The sequence below is a fragment of the Daphnia magna genome, unplaced genomic scaffold (assembly GCF_020631705.1).
Source record: "Daphnia magna isolate NIES unplaced genomic scaffold, ASM2063170v1.1 Dm_contigs179, whole genome shotgun sequence".
Taxonomy (NCBI): domain Eukaryota; kingdom Metazoa; phylum Arthropoda; class Branchiopoda; order Diplostraca; family Daphniidae; genus Daphnia; species Daphnia magna.
In genome coordinates this window covers 8268-31422 of record NW_025533156.1, presented here as the reverse complement: position 1 = coordinate 31422, position 23155 = coordinate 8268, and the positions used below count along the sequence as shown (strand labels likewise).

The window sequence follows — 23155 nt, the reverse complement described above, 5'->3', positions numbered from 1 at the left end:
TAGTCGGGCTGCCGCCTTCATTTGTTTGTTTTTCATGTTTATTTATTTATGATTATTTATGTTTATATTTATTGTTTCTAACTTACTATTTTGTTAATAAACTATTTGTATCTTCATTATATCGTTTTAAATTTTATAGCACAGGAATAAATTAAATATTGGTGTGTTTTCATTATAACTATTGTTAATTGTCATCCATGGGCAATTGGGTTGGTGCGGGTCTGAGAAAAAAGGTTCAAAACCCGATTTTGGGAGAATCGGGAAAACTATATGTCCAAAAGTTTTAATACTTATAGGAATGGATAAATCTTGATAAGGTCTATCCAATTCTGCAAAAATTTTGCTTAAGGTGTACTAATTAGGAAAGTAAACCGCTTCGCCATTTTACGGGTAGGTCGGTGCGGTTTAGCGGGGCTAAGGAACCCCCCTCATAAAAATACGTCATATTTCAATAATTTATTGCGGGAAAACTATAAGGAAAAAATTAATAAATTTTGCAGAAATGGATAGCTCTTAGTAAGCGCTATCCATTTCTGTAAAATAATTAACATAATTTTCATAAACAAACAAATTTTGGACAAGACGTTGTTTGTAGTTTTTGCGCTCTAGATATATATACTAGATCCAATAGACTTAAGTAACAATATAAATTTTTTTTAAACTTTTTTGTGTATGAATATTTTTTCGTTATCGTTGGATTTTTGTTTTTAATTTATTAATTTATGCTATTACACTACTTATACCTTTATTAAATCGCTTTTCAATTTATAAAACAGGAATGAATTAAACATCGGTGTGTTTCCATCAGAATTATTGTGAATGAACTCTCATGGGCAACTGGGTTGGTGCGGGCTGGAGAAAAACGGTTTCAACACCCGATTTTGGGACAATCGGGAAAACTATAAGTCCAAAAGTTTTAACAATTATAGGAATGGATATATCTTGATAAGATCTATCCATTTCTGTAAAAATATTGCTCAAAATTTCCTTATTGGAGAAGTAAACCGCTTCGGCATTTTTCAGGTAGGTCGGTGCAGTTTAGCGGGTCTAAGTTAACCCTCATCTCCCAGTAATACGGGAAATTTAAATAATTTTTTCGGGGAAACTATAGGACCAAAATTAATAAATTTTATATAAATGGATAGCTCTTGATAAGGGCTATCTATTTCTCTATAATTTATGAAAAAATATTCATACACTAAAAAGTTTCAAAAACAATGAAAATTATTACTTAAGTCTATAGGATCGAGTATATCTCTAGAGCGCAAAAACTACAAAAAAGTTCTTGCCCAAAATTTTTTTGTTTATGAAAATTGTCTTAACTTTTTTACAGAAATGGATAGCTCTTGATAAGAGCTATCCATTTCTGTAAAATTTATTAATTTTGGTCTTATAGTTTTCCCGCAAAAAATTATTTAAATATTAAGTATTATTCGGGGGTGGGGATTACCGGATACCCGCTAAACCGCACCGACCTACCGGAAAAATGGCAAATCGGGTTACTCTTCCAATAAGTAGTTTTTAAGCAATATTTTTGCAGAAATGGACAGATCTTATCCAGATATATCCATTCCTATAAGTTTTTTAAGTTTTGGACTTATAGTTTCCCCGATCATTACAAGATCGGGTTTTGGAACCGCCAACCCAAGGCCCATTGGATGACAATTTACACTTATTTAAGAAAACACACCGGTAATTAATTCAATCTATTATATAAAATGAAAAAAACAATTAATGTAAGTAAAAATATTGTATTTGTAAAACTTAATAAAGAACAAACAATAAATGTAAATAATAAAAATACACGAAAGAAACAAACAAATCAAAGCGGCAGCCCCACGGAAAACCACACTGTGTACATCAGGAAAATGTGGGAGCGGAAAGCAGAAAGACATAGAAGGATGTAAGGGTGAAGAGAGCCAATCAGAGGGCCGGGATAGTCCCACTGGGATGTACGGGTGACGGTCTCGACCCTTCGAGACCGTCTCGCGGAGACCAAGTTGCTGTAACTGGCGGTTGTCTATTGTATAAAGACTAAATTTGTTTCATGCTTCCAGTCACCTGAAAAAAAAAAAAATTGCCTGTTACACCACTGGAGTTGGCGTTTAAGCATTCCAAGCGTTCTTGTACAGCAATAAACACATTAAAGTGATGTTGGAAGAGACTACCATCACTACCACCGAGGGGTGTAAAAATCAAAAGAATCTCGTACACTTGCCCAAGAATCACATTTTTAAAGAATCACAAAATCACAGTTTGCAGTAACAATTACATGGTTTGGCCAGAAAATCATGATTCTTTAGTTCAAGAATCACAAAAGAATCACTTTTTGATTCGAGAATCTCTTACACCTCGCCAAAGAGTTTGTACACCTCCCCGACTACCACTGTCAGTGCTATTGCTATTGCCGGCAATTGCTACAGCGTTCAAAACGTATGGAAGGTTCCACCCGATGGTGCCCTGAATCCTTCGTAGGTTGGCAAATTTTCCAAGATGTTGTAAAAACCAACGAAACATTTTCGAATTTCGTATACGCTTAACTTTAAATCACCGTAGACGACACAGCAAAGTTTTAGATTCTCATGCATTGCCATCTTGGAGTTGCCACCCTCACGAATGAAGCTGTGCATTAGCACCATCATAGAATCTTTGCGAATGATTTAATTAGCGTAGTATGTTCTAAGCAAGTAAGTATTGACTTTCTTGAAAAACTATATATATTTATTGTTTAATCTTTAACAAAAGAGTGGCTTACTTCATCGTTCAAGTTAAATTTCACAAAAACATCCACTACCCACATTTGTTCTTATTATAAATAACACTTTAAAAACCAAATCCTATTTATAACGCTTTTTAGAGCTTTATTTTAAGTGTTAAAAGAATATTTTTTTGTTTTGTTACGTTTCTTGGGTTTTCTTTCTTTTGCAATTTTTTTGTCACTTTTATCCCCCGCTTTTACCGATCGCAATTTAATACTTCTTGCAATCTGCGTTGACTAAATCATGAAAGCGCTCTGGATTTAACTATACCTTGCCATTTGAAGGGCATTACAGGGTAGAAGAGATCAAGTAGCAAAAGGGTTTCGTAATTAAACCAGTTTCGACTTCCTCCGAACGCCCTGCGGACACGCCACTGCCCATAACAGAACCGTACACATCGTGCTTTCCAACTGAAGCTTTCGCTATAAAAATAAATTACATTCAGAGGATAGTACTCGAAGCTACTTGACTATCCACCACGTCCCATCCCTTGCACGTGGATCTATGGCATCGCGTTCCGCAACTCGGAAACTTGGATCACATTGGGCCAAGCGATAACACGTTGCACGCTAGAATCTTTAGACTTCATCCAATAGCAAGAAGAAAGTTAAGCCATATAGCATATCCACAGCCATACATTAAATTAAAATATTCAGGTGGATGTTTGGTTTATTGCCTTTGTACCGTGCCTTCAAATGAAACAAGTAGCCTAATTTCTTTTTTCCTTTAGGCTTTAGCTTGCCACTATCAATGACTTGTTGTTTGAATGACTGTTGTTAACTACCCAGGTATCGTCACAGTCAACCCTTTCCATCTGTACTTTCTGTAGACAAAAATTTGACAGTTTGTAGCGTTTGCTTCAAATTGTTTCTTAACGCACACGGATAAAAAAAAACTTTGGTATAGATTTGTTATAACACTTAATCGAGGGTGCAAAAAAAAAAATAATAATAATTTGTTGCACCGTTCGCCCCCAGAATAACATTGCGGAAAGAAGCCAAGAGCTCATTGTTTGACGCAATTCCACGTGGCACGTGCAACGCGCGCGTGATCAGCTAGTAAGCCAGAAACTGCTTCAGTTTCCGGACAAAAAAAAGTGTTAGAAGGGCAGGAAGCTTTACAAAAGGTAAATGGATAGCGAAGGAGGATGAGCGCAAAGTTGTCTTATAACGGCAACAGGTGCTTACAGCACAGTGTATAATTTCAGTTTACTGATCACTGGATTGGCGCCGAGTTTAAACTGATCAAGAGCAAACCATAAGGAAAAGAACGTCATGGTGAAATCAGGAAATGCGAAATGAATTTGATATTGTTACACTGCAATAATTGACCAATGAGCGATGATTACAGACAATGTAGCGCGGTCTGCTATATTATCTACGTGAAGCAGTTACGTAACGCCGATGAAAACCAGTAAGATGTAACAAAGGGTGGTGCTTATCAAAAGGCACTGACGTGTTACAGTGGTACACTTGCCTTACCAAGGCAGTATAAGCCGCAACGGCAACACTATTACAAAGCTCCCAATTTCGATGCAACGCGGTTCATACCTTTTATCACGGGACTAACGAGAGTGTCATTCTGTGTTATTAATTTGAACCACCAAGATAGACTGAGCGTTAAAGAAACCAAAAGATTAACGATTTCTGTAACCAGCAAGATTTCCATCTCTCAAATAAATGCGTCTTAATAATCGTTATGAGCCATATGACCTCACAGCGAGAGACATTTACATTCCCGTGCACTGCAATCGAGAGTGGCCAGCCCAATGTAAAGCTTGTGTTGTAACGTCTCGGAAAAACCACGTGCAGGTGAGCTTATCGCCACTGGTATATAGTATATATATGGCTTCCATAACCCCGTGTAGTATATGTAACATATCGCCGGTGTAGGTCTCTTATTGTTATGTAGCACTAACAATTCGATGTGTCATGATGCAAGAAAAACTCGAAGACAGCGAAACCTATAGATGTGACGTGGCCAACCATGGAAGGCACGTGGCATGGTCGCCATGCCACGTTGTTGGTGTAGTGTGTAGAGAATACCTATAAATGAGTCTATAACCTACACCCAATTTCTGCATGCCGTTTCGTTCCTATTCTGTATTCGCCTACAAAAAACATCGTCTCACCCAGATATCGGTGTAAGCTGACTCACGTCCTTATTTTTTTAACTCGATGGAACTGCAACAAAACACAATGTCTATAATCTATAAGTAATTATAGCGCCGATATGCCAAATAGTTACCGCATGATTCTGCTGTCATAATTCAACGTTCAGGATGACGTACGGCCGGTGTTATCAATGCTGTTTTCAAAAAGATCCTAAACGTGACTGATTAATTCTCACATATACTTTGATCTGAATGGAGGGTTTCTATGGCACGGTTTCATTAAATTATGCAATAAACTTCGATATCCTGATATGCAATCAAATAATAATTTTGATAATAATAAAAATAATAAAAATAATTCAATAAATAAAATCCAAAAGGACTCGTGCGTTATTCCGCAAACATATGAATTTCAAAAGAAGCCAGTAGGCTATCGGTAAACCTTAGAAGCTTGGCTACAACAAACCAGCTATAAATTGGATCTATTTGGCCCATAAAATAATTTTCTTGTGAGGACCTGCGAGGAAACCAAAGATGCCAGTTCAAAATCGCGCATACAAATTCGACCAGAATTAGAGGTATTTGAATCACCTGCATTGGGATAACTAAGTTTTCTTAACTGAGATAATTTTAGCCCTAAATACAAAAAAAATTAAAAAAAAATAAAATGAAATAAAATAAAACAAAATAAATAATAATTGCGCCTTACTTAGAAAGTTTTTGTGGACGATTGGCGGGGGGTTGTCGACTCTTCATTTGGGTGTACGAATTTAAAAATGAAGATATATTTTTAAATATATGTTTTATTTTTTCATATTTTTTCTATATTTTCATACTTTTTGTATTTTTTCATGTTTTTTATATTTTTTCATATTTTTTCGTAATTTTTCATATTTTTTCATATTTTTTCATATTTTCCAGATTTGCTAAATTTTGTGAAACTTTTTTAGATCTTTTTTAAAACATGTTTTTCATGCTTTCTTACAAAAAAAAACTCTATTAACCCTAAATAATTAAAAATGTACATTTTCTTCAGCAAATGAAGCCAAAAATTTAATTCACTGTAAAATAAAAGCAAATAAGTGCCGGGACTTGAACTTCAGAAACCTAGATTCTCTATCATATGTCCTAATTGCCTTAGCAGTATAGCTACCACTTTCGATAAAATGTAATAGCGGGATAACAGAAAATGTTAGTCGTTTCACAAAAAAAAATAAAAAAAAAGAACAAAAAAAAAAAAAAGAATAACGAATCAAAATTTCGAATATAAAAATTTTTTTACTCCTAAACCGTCATTGACGGTTCGCCAATAAAAATGATTGCGGGGCGCCCTGGTTTACCCCAAAACCCGACCCACCCGACCCCAAAAATGTTTCGAAATTCAATTCTTGAATGCGAGATAAACTTTGATGTAATGTTATTGTTGATCTGCGCCAACTATACCTGTTACAGTTGGAAGGCATATGTTGGGTCCACATCAAAATTTTGTCAAAAAAACAAATTTTCATATATTTATATATATTTATATATAACATTATAAAATATAATGTATATTTTCAATATATTAAGTATAACTATTCCGGATTTATAATTTTTATACATACTTTTTTTTTTTTTTTATATTTTTGTATTTTTTGCCTAAAAATATTGGGGTGTACGAATATTTTTTCGAGTTGACAACCCCTCGACGATTGGCTATTGGTTAACTAAACGAAGACCAGTGATTCACGGTGATAGCTAATTACGACAGTCTGAATGGACTAAACATATTGTATTGATTGAGTCCCATTAAAAGCTGGCAAATGCATCCACAAGGTTACTGATCCTTTAGATTATTTCTTTTCTCTGGAGATGGCTTTGCTAGCAATACTCGTGAAAATTCAAGTGAAAATCGGTGGTTGTTGCAGGCCACATTTTCTAGTGATGAAGCCTGAATTGATATTTTAATATTTTCCAACGTTATTCTTCCGGATACGCAATCGCCTGGTGTATATAAAAAAAAATAATAAAACGTCACTTCCGCTTCTCATCAATAAAAGTGAATTTCAGTTGATGTATATAAGGATAAAGGCTCGTATTGTAATTTTTGATGTACTAAATTGATATGTCTTAACGCAATTGGCTACAACGTAGGGACGATCTAGGTATCTATGAACGTAAAGATATGGACATTCTTTCATAAGAGATCTAATATTTTAGATCTGTTATTATAAACAGTTCCTGATATTAGAATAAACGTTTTATTTATTTAACGGATCCATAAAGCTACATATTTTTAAATAGCTTCAACAATTTCAAATTAATTCCGAACCGATCAGACGAGCGCATTTGGATCTTTCCCCCCTAAAACTACGTTGATGATTTAAGCCCATTGATGAGATAACTATATGTGCATAAAAAAGATATTATGTACAATAAATTAGGCGATTTCTGTCAGTAAAATCTCGGTAGCTTCGATTTGTTGCCGTGAAGTGGGCCTATTCTTTATTTGATCCTGGTTATTCAACATGTTTTAAACATGACCAACGCCTTTTATTTCGGAATCCCGACCGTGCTTAATGGAACGGCTACTAACTCTTTCCCTATTTTTGGCAAGAATAAAATACGCACAGGTGTAAGAAACGCTTCAGTTGGGGCCAGCGTTTGTTCGGTCTACACAAGAATATGAGTTGACGTAGGTATACGAACGAACAGGCGTAAATACATGAGCGAATCGAAGGATATTGCTCCGTAGCTATGTCCTTGGACAAAAAAAAAAAAATGAAATAAGAGAGCAGCACGTGGAGGGGAGGTGACATAAAAAGGGAGCCGATATGTGGGTGGAGTCGGGAGGACCAAGGCAATTCTAATGTAGGCTACTGACAAACTAACAGGCCAAATTCACCATTTTCACAGAAAAGAATAAGTTTCTTTGTCAAGTTTCTATTGTGCATATATTTTGTGTCACATAATGGTGTTTATCGTGCAAATGTGATCGTTAACTCGAGAAGAGACTAGCTATTCGATTAGGACTCAGCACTGTGTAGATAGGCGATATTTTTTGTCGAGTCGGGTAAGCATCTTTTTCGGTGCTTGGTGCGTACCAGATTAAGATTGGGGCAAAACCCGATTTCAATACGTGGCAATTAGCGATCGGCCCCGAACCTAATCGGGGTGCAGTTTGCCAATCAGGTTTCGAAATTCGGGGCCCAGGGCGGGGCTTTCGGGGCTCAGGGTGAAAATTTTTGAACCCCGATCTCAATCGGGGTTGTATCGCGGTGCCTAATCGGGGTTGCAACCCCGATTGCAATCAATCGATCGACGTAAAAACATAATCGATCGAGTCAAAATCAATTATTATGATGCAAATCGGGGAGTTCGCCCCGGTGGCCCCGATAAAAACCCGACCCAAATTCGTAGTTTAAATTCAGGTGCCATTTTTGCAAATGGCGTCGGGGCAAGTGGGTTAGCCTAGATTTTTGCCCCGCCCCGCCCTGGCTGACGAAATGGAACCCCGATTCAGCCCCGATTGCCTTTTCCCGGGGTGGGGCGGGGCGGTTTACCCGATTATGGCTAATCGGGGCCGATCCCTAGTGGCAATCCCTTATAACGTACGCCGAAAACACTGTTTTCTTGCTCGCATAGGCGCGCCATTTTGCCCATTATAATTAATTAATTAATTATTATAACGAAGGTCACAGTTTTTCGATAACAACGGCTTCCACTACCCACATTTGTTCTGGAATAAAAAATGTGCAATCTATTTCACATTTAACTAGTTTTTCTACATACTGTCGTTTGTCTTTTTCATCAAGTCCCTGTGCATAGTCACTTAATTCGCAGATTGTTATTATGGACTCCCTTATCAGCCCGCCAGTTTCCTCTACAACATCCATTTGTCTGCTACAGAAAGTAAACACGTCTACAAAAAAATAAATAATAAATAAAGTACAGTCTATATCGAGGTCAAATAAAAATTACAAGATTACCTGATAACGAAGGAATTTCGTAATCCAATTAGGAATGGAACGGAAGATAATTTCAATGGAAAAAATTAAAACTAAAACTACAACGGGCGAAACTCCGTAAGCCGCCATGCAAGAACTGTTACTAGTTCGTGTCCAATTTTTTTTTCACAATTTCATCGAACTGGCAACTTCGGACGTTAGCCAACTCTATTCCTACTGTGTGGCGTCATTTTTCCATATGGCGTTAGACGTAGGGATACTGCCATCTAGCGGCCAATAATTTGTGGAAATCTTGTAATGTTTTTTACTGTGTGTTAGGTTATTGTTTATGTTTATTGTTTACTTCCCGTTCTTTTAAATTTATCAAATACAATGCATTTTACCGTTATAGTTTTGGTTTCGTTTTTTAAAATAATAATAAGCAATGGTATGTTTTTATTTAAATTAGCGTTAATTGTGACCTATGGGAGTCGGTCAGTCGGGTAGTGTAACCGGTTCCAAAATCCAGTTATATTACGCATCCCTTTTTTCCCGTTTCATGTAATACATTGTATTTTTATTTATTAACCATTCACTTATCCATACTATTGCTTGAAAAAAGTCTACTCGAAACGTAAGTCGATTGAGTATTTGTTGTGTAGGTCGGTGTGGGTTGACGGGTACCAGGGAATTAAATTAATTAAAATCCTTAAAATTTTATTTCTAAATTAAAATAAATTGTCGAAGTGGATAGCTCTTGATAAGAACTGCCTTTTTTTTACAAACTAATCGCTTGAAACCATTTATTATAGTAGTGAACCGATTCAGGATTTTTCAGGAGGGTCGGTTCGGTTTCACAGGTCTCGGGTAATCCTCATCCCCCCATAATACGTAAAAATTAAATAATTTTTTCCGGACGAACTATAAGTCCGAATCAAAAAAACTTTACAGGAATGGATAGCCCTTGTCAAAAGTTATCTATTTCTGTAAAATTTATTAAAAAATATTCATAAACAAAATATTTTGAAAAATATTGATATTTTTCCCTTGAGTCTACTGGCTCGAGTATATACAGTCATGCGTGGAAGTTTCTTTAGCAGGCAAATGGGTCTATATCCTTCTATTTTTTTTAATGGAGGGGATAGTTTGGTGCCTACCGTACCCCTTTATGCTATTCCTATTTCTCTTTCTTTGCAACCCGCGAAAAAGGTGCAACATTAAAAGTAGGAAAATTAACTGAAACGTAGAGGAAGAGAAGAATGGAAAGAAAACGAGGGTATGGTAGGCACCATAGTATCCCTTCCGTCCAAACAAAATGAAAGGATATAGACCCATTTGCCTGCTAAAGAAACTTGCACGCATGACTGTATATGGAGCGCAAAAACAAAAACAAAAAAATTTCACTCACATTTTTCTGTTTATGAATTTTATTTTTATGAATTTTATTTTTATGGATAGCTCTTGACAAGGGCTTTCCATTCCTGTAAAGTTTTTTTGAATTCTACCAGGCAAAGTACACAGAAAGTTCTGGTAGTGTTCAGGCCCCTCTACCACAAGCTAGGCGTTGCCGTCATTGGTGCAACATGGTCCCTCCCTATCTACCAGCATTGCCGCTGCCGAACGGTCGGGGCAGGTCGGGGCCTTTATTTGTTTTGTTTACTTAAGTTAATTGTTTTTTGGTTGTGTTTTTATTCGTGCAATACAACGCCTTTTACCCTTATAATGTTGTTTTCATTTTTTGGATGGCTTAACGGTATGCTTTCATTTAAATTAATGGTTATCGTCAATTGATACCGACGGGGTGTAACCGGTTCCACAAACCCATTAAATTATTTTGTACTTTGTTTGCACCCGTTTCGTGTATTACATTGTATTTTACTACTTTATTGATTTCCCTACACTTGCTCACACTTTTTCGAGTTTGGACAAGGCCTTATCGTTTACATTAGATATTCTAAACTGAAGTGAACGGCTTGATAAGTACCTACCCGAGTTATAACCGATCGATCCTTTTTTAGGTAGGTAGGTCGGTGCGGTTTAATATGTATCGGGTATTCCCCTTGTCCCAGTACACGAAACTCAAATAGCTTCTATCAGTAAAAACATTAGTCCGAAATAAATAATTTTTTCAGAAATATCCCTTTTTTATTTTGTCTAGGACATTTTAGGTAGAATTAGAAAAAATATGTAGTTTCTTTCCCTATATTAAGGAAAAGTCTATCTTCCTAATCAAATGTTTTAAAAAATACCTTCATATTTTTAAATTTAATTTTTTTTATACTGGTAAAATTTTGTTTTCAGGAAGCCTGCTGGAATTGAAGTTATAGTAGGTAGTCTTAAGTTTCGTTTTAACCCCACCAGAAGCGCAGGTTGCTTCCACTATCATAATGCGGTTCATGCGCCTCTGGTGGGGGAAAACGAAACTTAAGACTACCTACCATAACTTCAATTCAAGGCTTCCTAAAAACCAAATTTTATGCGTTTTTATTTAAAAACAAATACAATAAACTTCTAGAGAAATGAACACAAATTCTTTTAGTACTATTTAAAATATTTGTTTTTAATCTTTAGTGGGTTAAATTTGAAAAATAAAAAGACAAAAATAATTGAACGGGAGCCAAAATTTTATTTTATTAAGATAACTAAAAAACGCTCAGAGCTACTAATTTGAAATTTTTTCCAAAAATCAACAGTCCCTATTTTTATTACCCATAACTTTTTTCAAATCTCTACCTCTCATACGTCGAGAGCTAGATTTCTTGTTTCAATTGCCCTACGTTTCAATTGGCCCCACTCTCCCCTACACAAAAAAGTCAAATATGGTACACAGTAATGATATCGGGTTTTGAAACCAGTTCCACTACCCGAATGCCCATCAGTGGAAATACACAATTATACCACGAATTTTAGTGAAATTATACCGTTGCTTAATCAAGTAATATTCTAAAAATGAAAAAAAAATTATAAAGTTAAAAAGCATTGTATTTCTGAAAAGAAACAGATAGAAAAATTAACAATAAACATAAAAAACAAACAAATAGAAAAAAAAATAGCGGCTTTGGGGTTTTGTTTAGAGGAGGGAAGATGCGCAGCTTCACGATGTAAATAATTCCTTTAGTGTCGTCGGAGCGAACCCTACCACCTTTCTGTGTGCTCATGAAAGACGGTAGGGTTCACCCCGACGACCGAGATCAAGTTGCGATGGACAATACCCTTCTCACTTTTGCCAAATCTGCAAAATACGAAATCTATTAAAATTCAATAAAAAATGATACTATATTGTCACACGAGTTGTATTGGAACAAGAACAAACTAATACAACAAGTGATGACTTAAATTCTAAACAATGGTTTAACTCAAACAAAAGGGATAACCATTACCAAAAGTTGGAGAAGCGTCTGAAGACCTCTTGGGAAACCAGGGAACTCCTCCTACGGAGCCCAGCTCCGGGAGCCCACCCGATGGAGACTCATCACACGCAGATTCGGGGCAGCGTTTTATACCGTCGCGCGAATTACTCCCCTTCCGGACTGCGTATCTGCGTGTCTTTCTTAGAGCGAACTTCTCCCGATAATTTCTTCACCACGATCGCAGCGTTGTCCAAGGAGCGGATGACTCATCTCTGCGAAGAGATAACCAACCTCCTTTTCACCCGCGACAATATCACAAAAGTTTAACGCTGATTTCGAGAGCACTAATTGGTTTTTGTAAAATTTCCCGATAGGGATTCAATAAACGTCATTTCCGTATCATTACCAACCAACTCCACTTTTTTCTGAGATTTCTTCCGATAGATGACGCTCCTTTGGCGGGAAGGAGAGATACCTGCTTTAATCATTTATACGTTTTTCAACCTTGAAAGCTAGGACGTGGACATTGGTGTCCTGTTGTAGAGCAGATAACGATGCAGTGCAAGCTGCACTGCATCGTCTAGTAATTTTGGGCTGCACGGTAAGGATTGCGAACAAATTTAGACGGCCGACACGAATTCTGGCTAATGTTATGTAAGTATAGCCAGGCTGCGAACCTTTGCTTGCGAACCTATAGCCAGGCTGCGAACCTACTTTTAAAGGCATTGCTTTATGCGTCGCTTGCAACGAACATCTTTTATAAGGGCCATCTAAAAATTCCTGGTCAAATACGCTATATATAGTTGTTTGTCGTTTCGAATTGAATTGAATTTCACTCTTGTCAATTTTTCCTGCAGAGCATACGGTTTTCATTCATTTCATTCAGTATCCTAATATCCCTAACTATATAGAGCCACCTTGAACTTCAAAATATTGTCACACTGGTTGTATTTAAACAAGCACAAACGAATACAACAAGTGATGACTTAATTCTAAACAATGGTTTAACTCAAACAAAAAGGGATAACCATTACCAAAAGTTGGAGAAGCGTCTGAAGACCTCTAGGGAAACCAGGGAAATCCTCTAACGGAGCCCAGCTCCGGGAGCTCACCCGATGGAGACTCATCTAACGCAGATTCGGGGCAGTGTTTTATACCGTCGCGCGAATTACTCCCCTTCCGGACTGCGTATCTGCGTATCTTTCTTAGAGCGGACTTCTCCCGATAATTTCTTCACCACGATCGCAACGTTGTCCAAGGAGCGGATGACTCATCTCTGCGAAGAGATAACCAATCTCCCTTTTCACCCGCGACAATATTTCCTACCCGGCATTTACAACTACTGCGAAAAGAACAAGGTGGTTTTAAAGTAAACCTTGCTATTTGTGACACGGTTAGGTCTGTGTTCGAGTCCCTTCAGAAGCTTATTCAATTGATAGGGGAAAATATTTTTTAACATCTCTCTCCAACATGTCCCTCCCTAGCTAAGTGCCAAACCTCTACCTTGTCTAATTAAGACAAATCTTGATATGTTTATTAAAAGTTTCTAGCAAAAATTTAGAGATATTAGAACACTGCCCATATTTGTTCCCTTATCCGCATGCTATCAGTTACTGTATTCTGCAAACCCAGCTGTATAATAAATCCCCTAGCTATGGATATTTTCTATTTTCCAAAGCTTTTTTAAAAAGTCAAAGCTATTTGCTAAAGCAAACGGCTATTTTCTTGTGCTTTTTTTGTTTCATTAAATTTCTGTTATTGGGGTTTAAGCACTAGCGGGAGCTTGGGAAACGAAATGAGGGTTTCTATTTCCAAGATTGGATGTAGGGTTTACCATTTTAAATCCTATACCCCTATAGCAATAATCCTTTTCTTATAAATCATTCTTTATCCTTTCCTCTCCTTCTCTAAATTATTTATTGTTTTTCTGGGAAAAATACAAAAGCTATAGTGATTTGAATTTTTTTTGTCCGATCCGTGGTAAACTTGGACATGCGCATGTACCAGGTTAGACAGGGTATTTAAGTGAGGATAGGAAAGACCAAAAATTTATTAATAAATTTATGAACACAAGGAATAAGGTAAAAATAACAAAAACCAAATTTGGTAAATATACCTTAAAAAATGAGCAAGCTTTCTTATATCTTATACGGAAAACAAGTCTAAAAATTAAATTGCGACTTAATCTTACATCCAAAATTACAGTGTTCTGTCGAATAAGAAAAAACTTGATTCGTTTTGTAAACCAATGCGAATAAGCAGTACAAACGAATACAAATAACGAATAACGAATAAAAATGACGTTTTATTCCCGAATACGAACAATATTCGAATAACAAATAACGAATAAATTTTCAATTAAAACATCCAGAGTCATAGACCCCTGGTTGCTCCATTATGGCTATTTTCCCTCTCAGAAAAGGGGTACCCTCTTGCAGGAACACTATACGAAAAAAAGAGGATTTTAGGGCAGAATGATCGGCAAAAAATTGATCGGAATAGCAAGTCTGGTCAAGAGCTATCCAGGAACTTATAGTTCGTCCGCAAAAAATTATTTTAATTTTACGTATTACTGAAAGATGGGGATGACCCAGGCCCGTGAAACCGAACCGACCTACCTGAAAAATTATGAATCGGTTTACTACTTGAGTTACTGTTTTTAAGCGATGATTTTGCAAAAGTAGACCGTTCTTATCAAGAGCTATATATTTATACTATTTATTAAAATTTAGAAGTCGTAGTTTAGCGATTACAATTAATTTAATTCCCTGAGACCCGTCAATCCACACCGACCTACACAACAAATATTCAATCGGTTTACTATTCGAGTAGATATATTTCAAGCAATGGTGTGGGCAAGTGAAGGGTTAATAAATAAAAATATAATGTATTATGTGAAACGGGGAAAACAGGATATAAAGTAATGTAATCGGGTTATGGAACCGGTTACATTGCCCGTTGGTGACAGTTCACGATAAACAATAAATTCGATGGTAGTTTATCGTTACTTAGTTAAGTAATATTTTTAAAAAATGAAACCAAAATGATAATGGGAAAAGGCATTGCATTGCTTAAATTAAAAAGAACGAACAATAAATAATAAACGTAAATGTAAATTTGTTTTTCAACAAGATGGCCCTGAATACCATGAGATGGCGTTGACAGCAGGCACCTCTCATACGGAAATCGACGCTACAAATTAGGAATACGGATTTCATGTGGTGGGGGTTCAACTTGAGCCATGTTCGGGAAAATAGCCATAGTGGATCAACCAGGGGTTCATGACTCGGAAACATGGAAGAAAATGGAATTTAGTCCTTTAAAAATAGAAAATTTGTGTACTAAACAGCAATCAAAATGAGATTTTTTGCCAAAAAATAAATAAAATTATTCATTCAAAATTATATTCGAAATTATAGAACTTTACAACGAGTTACAACGAATAAGAATAACGAATACGAATAAGTGAAATTTTTATTCGACGAATAATGAATAAATATTCGGTTTTTAGCGTTATTCTATTCGAAATTTTATTCGACATTTTATTCTACAGAACACTGCAAAATTAGGTTTCTTGGGATATTGTAGGCTATGTAATTACCTACATACTGGAGTTATTACAATGTTTTACTTGTATTTCGTGGCACTACCCTAAGTTCAACGGGGAAAAATATAGCGATTATATATCCCGATTATTTTTTTAATAACCAAAATAATAGCGGTAGGATATAAATGAAACTATTCATAATTTAAGTTTCGACTAATTGTAATAAAATATAAACAATATAGATTTAAAAAAAATCTACTTTTTTTTAAAGCCACTGTCTAATTTAGTAGTGTACAAGATGAGTCCGGTCTCCCCTGTTTGTTAATAGTATTTAGGAGATTATTGGGCATATTATGTTACATAGAATAGATAATAAAAATATCAAAACAAGTCTAGTTCTTAGGGCTATTTAACTTTGGTGGTAGGTTGGTTGTTCGAATATTAAAACACAAAAGAAATAACACTTGTAGGTCTGCAAAAGAATTACAAAGAAATGGAAAAATTTGGTGGTCGGATATTTGTGCAGTGATATGCCACTGGCTGCCGTAAGTCCAAAAAAATTTGAAAAAATTGTTTCAGGTGCCTTATTCATTTCCTAGATGTAAAAATAAATTTCATGGTCTTACCACGATTTAATAGTAAGGCAAACAATCGCCTATCCCCAAAACCAGCATTTGTTTAGCTGGGAAATTTAGTACCCCATGTATGCCCAACCTCACTAGGTTTACTAGTCTAGAAAGCCGATCGTCTACAGAGGTGATAGTAAAGAACCATTATTTTCATTTTTCTCATTTTGATTTGCCACCCAATGTGCTAAAAAAGTGAATGCATTCAAGCTTCTTTTCATTCTATAGGAAATATTATTTTCTTTCACGTTTAATTTCCTCCACGTCACAACGCTGTTTTCTTAACCCCTTCTTTCCGCGAGCCCTCTCCCTCTCTTTGTCTGGGGAGAATGTGAATTTTATGCTCCTCGAATGGTCGCATCTCTCGGCCCCCCTCTTTTTCTTTTACAACACAACGTATTGCAAACTGATCTTGTTTTTTTCTATAAAAAATTATTGAAACTGGAAGTCAGAGTCGTATTTCTCGACATTTGGTGCCGTAACCAGGATCTTCTGGTTAATTTCCATTCTTACAACTGCTCGCGTACCACAACGGGTTTCTTTGGGTCTTTTACGATTGCTCGCGTACCACAGCAATTGATTGAGACTTTGTAATCTATCTCGTCATTTGGTGGCTTATTATTTTGAGTCTTTTGGTCGTTAAACTTTATTGATTATTCGTCCAGAGTTCCTTGAATTAATCTTAACTCACTCTCTCATCATCAGAATCCGTGACTGCGCACGTCGCTACCTCGTTCTTTGCACTCGGCACGTCCCTCGTGGCCCACTCTGGTTTCAGCGTTTTTCTACTCGTCGCGTTTCGTTTCTTCTCATCACATCTCTTCTTTACGATGGTTAACCCGTTGTCCTAGTTTCCTGGTCGATTGTCCAACAGGGCTATTTGGGCGGAAATTTATTGGGCAGGAGTTATTTCCAGCTTCCATCCATGCCAAGGAAACCCAGCAGCAAATTGAGTTGCGTAATCAAAGTGGCCACTTTTAAAAAGAAAATGAAAAATTTACGTAAAGTTGCTGGATTCAAACGACAAATCGCCGAGCGTGCAAACAACATCCAACCTGCTAATCGTACAGCATTGATTCAGGCTGTCGAAAATATTCTACAGGGTACTCAGGCTCCTCGACTACCACCCACTCTTGCTGCCGACCGAGCGGCGTTGATAAAGCGTATAAGAGAAATCGCACGAACGATTTTAAACAAGAAGAGACTCCCGATTCCTCCCGATCTTTCCAAAAAAGATGACGAAGAACAATACGACGACGTTTTACAGATCGCCGTAGAAGCAGAAGAAGCTTAAGCATCGATGGTCCATAATTCTCTGGTCGTTAGCCATTCATGCCATTCCGTCAGAGTGTTATTGGTCCTCTATGTGCTAGCGTTATAAACCGATGTTTTCTCACGAAAGCTTCTTTCTTATCGCTGTTTATAAAAAAAAAAAGAAAAGGGAAATAAGTATTTCTTCTTACAACATGGCCGAGCGTGCTCGTCTCGCAGCCTCACGTGGTGGTAATCGTGCTGCTGCAACTCGTTAAGTGAACAAGCTCACCAATATGGTTAATGATGCTACTACAACCAGTGCTCAAAAGATTCATGAACTTCGTAGAAAGATAGATAAACTTCAAGGAATAATTACGACCATCAAAGGACTCGACACTGCAATTTTTGATGAAACAGATGCTGCTGACTTAGTTACTGAGATAGATGCAGCTGATAACAACAATCGGACTCTTCATGACGCTAAGGAAGGCTTTGATTTTCAGCTAAGAACACTCCAAGATGCCGAAGATGCAGTAAACGCCGCAAACGCTCCTGCACCTCCAGCAAACGCTGCTGCGCCTGTTCCATCAGACAGCGCGCTCCCAAAGCTTGATTTGCCGATCTTTAAAGGAGACATTCTTCTCTGGTAAAGCTTTTGGTATGATTTCGAAGCGGAAGTAGATGCTAAGAATTATGGTGGAGCTACCAAATTCAATTTTCTCATCTCCAAACTGGAAGGAGAAGCTAAAGTCGCTCTTCTTGGTCTTACATCTTCTAACGACAACTATTTCAAAGCTAAGGATCTTCTTCGAGAGCGTATAGTCAACCCAAAAAGGTTGTTACCGCTCACTACAAAGTACTCATCAATTTACCCACTGCTAACTCAAGTCGTTTCAGTCTAAGAGCATTTGCCGATCAACTCAAATCTCATACTCGAGGTCTTGAAGCTCTTGGCACAGCGCCTACTTCTTATGGTGAACTTCTGGTTTGTCTGCTAGTCAACAAACTCGCGATCAACGTACGCAGAAATCTTACACGCCATCGAGGAAACACAGATTGGTACCTCGACGAGTTAAGAGCAGCCATCAAGCGTGAGATTGAAATCATGGGAGATACACCCAACTTACTTCCTTCATCAAGTTTAGCATTCAAGCAGGTCTTCTTCACATCGTTCAAGCATCCTAAAAAAAACAAAACATTCAATCGGTCATGCCCTTTCTGCTCTGGTGAACATTTGCCGAACCATTGTACCATATATAAAGGACCGAAAGATGGAGCAAAAGTCGCGGAGACGGCAATTGCAGACAAAAAGACTATGTCTCACTTCCATTGCCAACGCTGCCATCAACCACACCACACCAGTCTTTATAACGAGAAGGGAACCAGCACTCAATCCAAACCTACCTCGTCTCATACTGGTTGTGTTTTATCCATAGCATCTTCCAAAGGTCTACCAGCCGAGGAAAACTTTTTATTTGTGGATACCAAATACTTACCATTCGTCTTTCTCAAAACAGCAGTCGCTACCGTGTCTTCACATTTAGCTTTTTCACACACTAGTCTACTGATCGATCCGAGCAGTCGTTCTTGACGCAATTGTTGAACCCTTAGAAAACCCCCACCGAGCAGTTCTTTCCTCACTGCCTCACCTACAAGATCTTCAGTTGGCTCATCCTACGTCAACTGATATTAAATTCTCAACCGACATCTTTATTGGAGCTGACTCTTGTTGTCCATCGTTGTCCATCGTTGGCGACAAGAACATTCACGGCAAAGAACCGACAGCTGTCGATAGTTTCATCGGATACCTAGGTTCTGGTCCACTTCCAGACACCGTAACCTCATCACAGAGATCCTCATACTGTTACAGAGTCAAGGGCAGCGTTGGAAGAGATCGTAGTGACCCGGACGGGGTTGAATATTGGAGAGCCATCAACGGAAGGCGTGCATCGTATACAGTATGCTGACGAGGCGATATTGATGGCGATGCAGAGGAAGCGAAGCTGATATATAGCGAGGCCCGATATGTACAAGGGTATGTCTGTCAGTGTATTGTGGAAAACACGCAGTTCAATTTAAGTCTTCTATTATTCGCCGCCTTGTTACATGGTGGAGATGCTAAGATTCTGGTAAGTCCTAGCAACCAATTCCTTCATTCTTGTTATAGTTAAGGATACCTGGTGTGGGTTAAGAGTTTGTGAAATCGGGTCGGACGAAGGGGGGTGAGCGTTTGGAGATTCTTGGGAAGTGTGACCGAGCGGGTCCGTGAACCTTAAATTGTTCGGATAAGAGTCACGCAGACGACCGGACGTCGGCATGATAGAGCAAACTCGGCCCGTGGAACTTTGACAGAGGGGATAAGAAACTGGGATAAAGGCCACCAAAGTGAAAGAAGGAAAATTGAAGAGGAAGGCGGGGAAGAGATAGATGATTAGACAGCCAGAGAGAGTTAGTAAACGATTGAGAGGTTTAGACGCATCCCCAGTACTACCGTTGGGTAGGAAGAGAATAACGGTGGAAGCATTGGAGGATAACGGTCACGACGAGGCAGGAGTCAAGGAATTCGGAAAAACGGGGACTGAGAGTAAAATCTCGGGGAAATATGACGGAGAAAAAGAGTGCTGTGGTTATAGGCTAAGCAAAACCAGGGACAGTGGATTCGGAGAACGGAGTGCAAGCGGAAACCGAAGAGAAATCGCAAGAAGGTAGCGAAGGGGAACAGAAAGAGGTAGCTGAAAGAAGAGGATCGGACGCGTCACTAGTGTGGGATCGCGGAAACGGTACCGGAAAGTTAGGGTATTTTGAAGAAGCACAAGGTAGTACGTCTAGCGAAGTCGAATTGCAACGGGAAGCAAGGGGTAGACCGAGGAGTATGTCAGATAGCCAACAATTGTGATTCTCGGGTTACTCGAGAAAAAGGAGATACGTACCGGGGAAAAAAACGCGACGACTCCGCCGTCGCAGTGAGCAGGCTAACATAAGCGTTTGAGAGCTTTGAACCAGACACAACAAGCGAAGGCGAGGAAGAAGAGTTGGAAGACGACTCGGAAGAGCTCCTCGGGTGTTCTCAGGAAAAGAAGGGAAGGATGCAGCGGACTGGTTAGATAGGTACGAATCAGTGGGGGATTACAATAGATGGAACAATGAAGATAAGCGGGCCAATTTTGGGATGTATCTGAAGGACCGGCAAGGCAATGGTTCCTGTGTGTTACGGTACCGAACTCTTGGGAAGACGTGGCGAAAGGAGCAGGGCCACAAGGGGTACATGGCGGGGTTGAATATGAAATCGGGAACCGGGGGTAAGTCAGACACCAAAGATTTTAGTAAGCCAAAGGGAGAGAGAAATCAGAGATCGTCCGACGGTAGACCAATCTGCCATTTGTGTGGGGAAGTTGGCCATATTCGAAGATTTTGCGGAAAGAAGAAGTAGAAGGAAGATTGAGGAGGAGCTGGGAAGGCCATAGGAATGTTAAGAGCAGATTCGGGGGAGAAGGCCGTGAGCGAGGGAATTCCATTGCTGTTAATAGACCTAGGTCAGTTGGTGACAAAGGAAGTGGTAGTACAAGGAGAGAAGGTGGAGACTGTTATAACAAAGGAGTGGCAGTTTCAGTTATGGCTCTCTTAACGGTAGTGCAGTCTGGCTCAGCAATTCACGCGGGAGGCTGCCCATCGATAGTGATGGTGAACGGGAAAAAAGCGCCGCCACTTGGGATTGTAGAATTTGTGGTCAAAATCGCAGGGACGATAGTGGTAACAAAGGCCATAGTACTCGATATGAAGGCTATTAGACTGCTGTTGGGGAATGATACGCTAAAGAAATTCAAGTGGTTAGAGATACAATACGGAGAGGGATGACCTAAACTTTGGTTGGGCGAATTACCAGTAGGTCTACTGGGAGAAGAGAAGCATGGGGTGTGGGAAGGACCATTAGAGAAAATCATAATACGAGTAGGGTGGAATCTACCACCACGATTCTTGGTGATGGTGGAGATCGAACCTCTTTCGTCAGTGTTAGCTTGCTCGGTACTTATTGAACCATCGGCTAGCTTGGAAAGGGCCAATGAAATCTCGGTGGGTCGGGTTTTGGTTAACAGAGACGAGGTGTTTGCGAGGGTGTTAATGTTGAAACCGGGGAATAGATTGCAGTATGTCAGACCAGGAACTGTTATTGGGAACTCCGTTGAAAAAGAGGGAGAGGTAGTGGAAATAGTGTAAAAGGTGGAAACGGAAGGATTTCAGGCGTTAGCCGACCAAAAAGAGGAAGAGGAGGAGAGGGTGGATATAACAAGCCGGATCAACAAGAATTTAACACCAGGCTTAACAAAGGGGTTTATGAGCGTCCTTAACGACTTTTAGGGGCCATAGATTTTTTCAATCATTGATTTGGAGAGTGGCTACTGGTAGGTGCCAATAAGTAAAGAAGATAAGGTAAAAACGGCATTTATTACGGCCGATGGCTTATATCAGTTCCTGGTGATGCCGATGGGGCTGTGTTTGTCCCCTGGGACGTTTCAACGAATGATAGACTTGGTATTGGCGGGACTGAGGTGGCCTTCTTGTTTAGTATACTTTGACAAAATAATCGTCTACCTTAATAACCTTGAGCAGTATTTGGAACGACTACGGATGGTGTTGGCGGCGGTACAGAAGGCAAATTTGAAAATCAAGACGTCAACATGCAAATTTGGAGGAACGGAGCTGGTGGCGCTGGGACATTTGATTGGAGCTATCGTTCAGATAATGAGAAGATCCGAGCGGTGCAAGATTTTCCAAAGCCAGAAGAAGGTGTTTCCTAAGCGAAAAAAGTAAGATTCGTAAGAAGTTTTGTCGGGCTATGTTCATATTATCGTCGATTTATTAGCGGATTCACGCAGATCGCAAAGCCTTTAACATACTTAACGCGAAAGAAATCAATTTTTCATTGGGGACGCTTGCAACAAAGTAGTTTCCAAAACCTCCAGGAAGCAATGACGAAATCGGTGATATTGGCCTACCCCAATTATCGGCTACCATTCGAAAAAATTACCGATGCTTGTGGGTACGGTATTGGAGCCGTACTACTGCAGCGGCCAGAGGGAGCACAATGTCCGTTGGCTTACGCCAGCCGGCTGGTGACGGCAGCCGAGAGAGACTACTCGATCCCGGAGAAAGAGTGCCTAGCATTGGTATGGGCCGCAAAGAAATTCAGAAGTTTTGTATAGGATTACCCGATTAAGATCGTGACGAATCATCATGCCTTATGCTGGTTAACGTCGAAAAATGAGTTGGCAGGAAGGTTAGTTGGGTGGTCCCTATTCTTACCATAATACGAAATCATGATTGTGCACACGAGTGGCAAGCTGCATGCTGATGCGGACGCATTATCACGGTTTCCCGTTGGGAATGGGATAGGTAAATCCGCGGCGGTCAACCTTGGGACGTGAGGTGGGGACCGGGAAGTACTAATCGAGAAGCAAAGAAATGAGTGGGGATACGTGTTCGAGAAATTGGACCAGGGAGAATCGGTGGAGAATTATACAGTGAAGGATGGGTCACTGTTTCGAGTAGTAAGCAATCTAAAAGGTGGAGGTTGGGGTTTTA

The 23155-nt window shown here is 38.8% G+C and overlaps 1 long non-coding RNA gene across 1 annotated transcript; it reads right to left on the bottom strand.

Moving 5' to 3' along the window:
- Positions 1 to 1769: 1769 nt before the first annotated feature.
- On the bottom strand, positions 1770 to 8892 carry LOC123467365. The gene is made up of 3 exons (XR_006641739.1): positions 8841 to 8892; positions 8644 to 8773; positions 1770 to 2061 (listed from the first exon to the last, which is right to left on the bottom strand). It is a non-coding gene; the product is annotated as an uncharacterized LOC123467365 (long non-coding RNA).
- Between the last annotated feature and the right edge of the window lie 14263 nt (positions 8893 to 23155).